Source organism: Cupressus sempervirens, chromosome 9 (genome assembly GCF_028749045.1).
Source record: "Cupressus sempervirens isolate cs-2001-9-10 chromosome 9, ASM2874904v1, whole genome shotgun sequence".
NCBI classification, from domain to species: Eukaryota; Viridiplantae; Streptophyta; class Pinopsida; order Cupressales; family Cupressaceae; genus Cupressus; species Cupressus sempervirens.
In genome coordinates, this window is record NC_143126.1 from 405,266,024 (window position 1) to 405,272,023 (window position 6,000).

Genomic DNA, 6,000 nt, shown 5'->3' on the forward strand with positions numbered 1-6,000 from the left:
TATGTTTTGGGGGTTTTGGGGTTGATTAGTACTGACTAGACCCAGGTTGTTACTAGAGGCTTGGGGGTTATGTGATTGTGATATTATGATGTTTTGATCTCGATCGTGATTACTTTTACTTAACCATGGTAATGTGATGGCATGCTCTATGATGTGTGTGGATTATTAATTGTTATTTCTTTCTAGTTTCCTTGTGTGAAGTTGAGGTGTATGTTTATGAGATACTTGACTAACCATTTTTGAGTCATTGATTAGTTATATTTGATTTTCTTTCCATTCACTTTGAGAGGATTGAGATGTTTTAGATGATTTGTTCTTGATGATGTCATGTGGTGACATGTTTGACTTGACCATTTTAGAGTCTTTAATCAGTATTATTTTGGGATACTTTTCGGTTGCTCATTGAGAACTGATGGATATCGTGATTTATCATTTGATGCCCTTCAGTTACTCATGGAGAACTATTGTGGTTATGATGATTATCTTTTGGATGCTGTCTAGTTGCTCATTGAGAACCGATGTGATCATTGTGGATTATCTTTTGATGCTTTTCAGTCGCTTGTATAGGATTGAGGTGGTTTTTATATGATTATTGATTTGTGATTAGGGTAGGTGATCTATATGTAGTGTTGGGAAGTGGCTTGCAATGGGGGTCGAGGCCCTAAGTGACTACCAGGGCAACTCATTGTAAGTTGTTTTAATAAGTGAAAATATTATACTAAATGGGGATTAAAATGAACCTAATAAGATAATTGTATGTTCTCACCCATGCCTCGAGTGCTTGTACAGACTAGGATGGGAGTAGAGAGAACACTTGGTTGTGACCTTGCATTTTGTAGTATGCCTTGTCAGTACGAGAGGATACTAGTGATTGCATAGCAATCACTAGGGACCTTGGAGTCCTAAGCTAACTATCAGGGTAACTTCTATGTGATTCATGCGATGACACTTGCTCGCTTACATAGTAGGTTTCCTATGTGTCTTGTGTGGCTCTGAGAATTAGATGTCAATCTGTCTTAGATCCTTTGAGTTAGATTACTTTTAGGATTTCCTGAACTTAGAGAGTATTTGTGTTATGTGGTTTGATATCTTGTTTGGGACTTGAAACTATCTTCTCAGTGCGGTGGGAGTGGGCCATTTAGGTCCCACACGGTCAGGTGGTAGTGATTTTTCACTCTAACCATTGAGATCCATCTGTAGTCACCATGGCTAGAGCTTCTTGGGATGCTTGTTTATCATGTTTAGGTGATTTTATTTACTGATGCATTTACTTATATTGATGATTAGCATGTTAGATTTCTTTATGCTTATGTTGTAGTATGTTAGGAGTGATGTCCCTAATTACTATAGTATTGACGAATTGTTTGGTGGTTTGGGATGTTACGTGTGGGGGATTGCTAGGGCCTATGATTGTCTAATGATGCTATTGATAGTTGGGAGGAACTATGTACTTAGTTAATTGTGTTTTATGATGGATAATTGTATTTCATGTTGGATGTTGTATCTTTTATGGTGGATGTACGTATCATGTATGGTAGATGGTTTCATTTATTTTACCATACTTTGTATCATGGATTCGAGGAGGACGATGTATCTTTATTTCTACATATGCATATTCTTTTAGCCTTTCATACCTTGTGACATGTACAGTGGATGATTGATCATTCCAAATTAATTTGCCAAGAGGTATTCAGAACAAATGTAAATTATGGACTTTTGATTTTCTAATTATTCTTTCGTATAGATGTGGTAGTTGATAGACTTAGCATTAGATTAAATTTAAATGTGATTCAACATCATGGGATCCTTAAGAAATGTAACTTATTATGTATGTTTTTAGTTGATTGTATGTTATTGCTTCCGCTACTATGTGGTTGATGTGCATGTTATACTTTCTTACTTCAAAAAAAAAAATGTTGGCAAACTTAGTAAAAGTTTAGGTTAGTTCTTTTGGATCCCTTGGTGGGGCATTACATTACTACTATGATATTGATCAACAATGTAAATTGAGCATCTAAGTGCATGTTGAGTTTACTAGTGTAAACCATGTTGTACAGTGCTTACCAAGTTCGTAGTTGATGTGATGCGACTCTAGTGTTAACCAAGTGATTTAGTTTATACTGAGCTTGTAGTGATAGAATTGATTGAGCTATACAGTGTGAATCAAGTGATTTAATTTATATGTCAAGTTTTACAATATTTGCTAAGTCACCAATATAGACTAAGTTCAAGACTACTTGGAAGTGATTAGTATGGATCGAGCATCTACATCTACAGAGTGCATGACAATGTCAAGCATTGATAGTGGATACCAAGTATCAAAACCTCACCAAGTTAGTCTTCAGAATCTGAGTTCCTATTGTATGAGCTGACTTTGTAATATTTGTGTAAACTTGCATTGTGGTCAACTTTGTAATTTTGTAATTGGATTGGTATATATGTAATGTTTTGAATCACATCCAAAATGTGCAATTTTAATCAAATAGAAGGAATGTAATCAAAGAAGAGTAGAAGAGAAGATTATAAAGGCTACAATAGTATAAGGAGTAGAAAAGACTTATTTATCATAGAAAGGTGATTTATACACTCACGGGAATTTCATTTAGAAAACCCAGTTGCAGGTTAGAGATTACCTACTACTTCATCAGTCAAATCCTTTAACAAGGTAGACCTAACAGTCTTGTGTAAATCTCTTTATCAAGTGCATACTTCATTGTATGTTTGTAAATCCTTCAACAAGGTTGACCTAGTAGTCCTTTTTGCTCTTAATAAGGCAGATCATCAGAAGTGATGAATGTAAGTCTTAATTGGCCAACTTTATATTGTATTACTAAAGCTTGTGGGTATCATTCCCACCCCAATTTTACTTTCTATTTAGAAGGATTTTGGGTCACCAATTTTTTTGTGTTAAAGTGTTGTATGCTTTCATGTTTTTAGTTTCTCATGCATGCAACTAGATCATAATACATATGAAGGATTAATTGGTAATTGAAGTTCAAATTTTTATCTATTATTGATTCCCCCTCCCCTCTTAGTAACTTAGCCTCTCATAATATTTCTAGAAATATAAAGAAGTAACTGATTTAGATACAACTGAATTACTGATTACAGATCTCTATTCTAACTTGTACTTGATCCTTCTTGATCAAACATATCATTTTAGATCCTCAAAGACATCCTTCTCATTTCTAGATTTGCTTCCTTAGAGAAATCCTCAAATCTTCAATAATGATTTTTTTCACACACTTAATATCTCACAACTTGACCTTATACTTATATCCTTCCTATTGTTAAGTTGGCTAGAATACATCTTAGAATAATTAACATTCATCATCTTAGTCAGTTGGAATCAATAGATAAATTAATTATGCTTAATATGCCAAAATAAGAAATTTCTTTATTAGCCGACCCAGCTCAATAGTCACTAACTTAGAAATGATTTTCTTGTGTTAACCGACAAAAGCTTATTTAACACTTCAAACTCACAATGATCCTTTGGTAACTGAGTGAACTTGGTTAATATCAATTCCATCAAACCTTTTCTTCATTAACCAAGTAGCTTGGCTAACACTCATCTTCTACATACTTTCCTTTAGTGCCTAAGAGAACTCAGTAAACACTATCTTTAGAATAAGAATGCTTGGTAGACACTGAAAATTGTCTTCACTATTTGAGTGAGCTTTTCATGTACTGACTAATAATGATATGACATTTGTGTAAAATCAAAGACAATAGATAATTAATTAATTGTATTCAACAATCTCTCTCTTTGGCATTGATGGCAAAACAACATGTCATAACACAATGATATTTTTGAACAAGAATAAAATAAGGAATATATCCTTAGTTTCATTCAAAGAACTCCCTCTATTAGTATCAACTATTCATCTTCTCCCTATATTAGAAAACTTTTATCTACAACAATTTGTCAAGTTCATTCTCCCTCTTTGACATCTCTCCATAGAACTTCTCCCTCTTTGTAATAACAAAAAATTATGTGAGATATGAAAGTAAAATTCTCCCTCTTTGAAAACACATGCCAAAAACAACAATATGTACTGATTCATTTACAATATGCCCTTGTTAATACTGCATCAACTGAATGATCTTCAATTTTCTCTTGTTGATGCATCACTAAACTTCATTAGTGGGCTTCAGATAGGGGAATGACCCCTAGTTTACCTCTTAGATACAAAAATGCATCCTTAGGTAAAAACTTGGTGAATATGTCTACAATTTTCTCTTTTATATTTACATATTCCAATCTGACTTGTTTATCCTACACCAATTCTCTTAAGAAGTGATATTTTATAGAAATGTGCTTTGTTTTGGTATGCATCACTAGGTTCTTTGATATATTAATTACATTGGTGTTATCACAATATATGACTATTGGATCTTTGATCTCTACCTTTATTCCTTCCAACAGTTATTTGAGCCAAATAATGTTAAAACAATTGACTATTGCTACCACATATTCTGCCTCTACTATGGATTAAGAGATACAATTTTGTTTCTTACTTGTCCAAGACTCTAGTCTTTTTCCAAGAAAGAATGCTCCACCACTAGTGCTTTTTTTGTCATCAAGTTTTCCTACACAATCAATATCAATAAACACCTATAAGTCCATATTGCCTCTGAGTTTATACCATAATCCATAGTGTTCAATACCTTCAAGATATCTCATTATTCTTTTGATTGCCATCATATTATTTTCTCTAGGATTTGCTGAGAATCTTGCCACCATTCCAACTGCTAATGCAATGTTAGGCCTTGTATGTAATACATACTATAATTTTCCAATCATTGATCTATATGTGGTCTGATCTACTTCTTTGGAATCATCATTTTTGGAAAGCTTATGTCTAGTAGACATAGGGGTTCTATCTGGTCTTGAATCTTCCATTCCAAATTCTTTAGTATCTCTTTGATGCATTTGGATTGAGTGATTTAGATACCATCTTTCTTCTATTGAATTTGTAATCCAACAAAGAATTTTATCTCTCCAAACATAGACATTTCAAATTCCTTTCTCATTTCTTCTAAAAATCTTTTGCACAAGTCTTCATTTCTTGTGAATAAAGTGTCATCAATGAACATTTTTTCCAACACAATCTTTTTTTCTTGTCCTTCTTTGATATACATGCTACTATTATCATTTGTTCTTTGAAAACCAATATGTATCAAATAGTTATGTAGTCTTTCATACTAGGCTTTAGGAGTTGGCTTGAGACCATATAGTGCTTTGTGTAATTTGCAAACCATGTCCCTTTTGTTAGGATATACAAAACACTCTGGTTGTTCAATGTAGACTTCCTCATCAAGAATTCCATTCAAGAATTCAGATTTAACATCCATTTGATACACTTTAAATCCTTCGTGAGCTACATATGCAAGTAGAGTTCTAACACCTTCTAATCTTGCAAGGGGGGAAAAAGTTTCACCATAATCAATACCTTCTTCTTGAGAAAAACCTTTACATACTAATCTTTCTTTGTTTCTAGACACTTCTCCATCTTTATTTAGCTTGTTTCTAAATACCCACTTAATACCAATTACATTTTCATGTTTGGGTCTAGGAACAAGAGTCTAAGTTTTGTTCTTCTCTATCCATTCTATCTCTTCATTCATTGATTCAACCCAAATTTCATTATCTAATGCATATTTAATATTTCTTGGTTGAAATTCAAAAAGTAAACATGTACCTTTCAATTTTCTTCTTATCATTGTTCCATTAGATTTGTCTCCAATGATCTGATTAGGTGCATGATGCCTTCTGACAATGGGCTGATACTTGTCTTTTGATTGCTAAAATAGGTCTTTTGATTTGGTGTGAGTTCCACTATTTTCATCATGAACTTTAGTATTAAGCTTGGGTTTCACTTTCTATGACTTGAGTCCTCTAGACTTGGTTTGAACTAGCTCAGTAGCTTTTGACTATGACACATGTCCTTCAGAATGTGACTCAACTTCTTGCAACTCTATAACTGTTGGAAATTT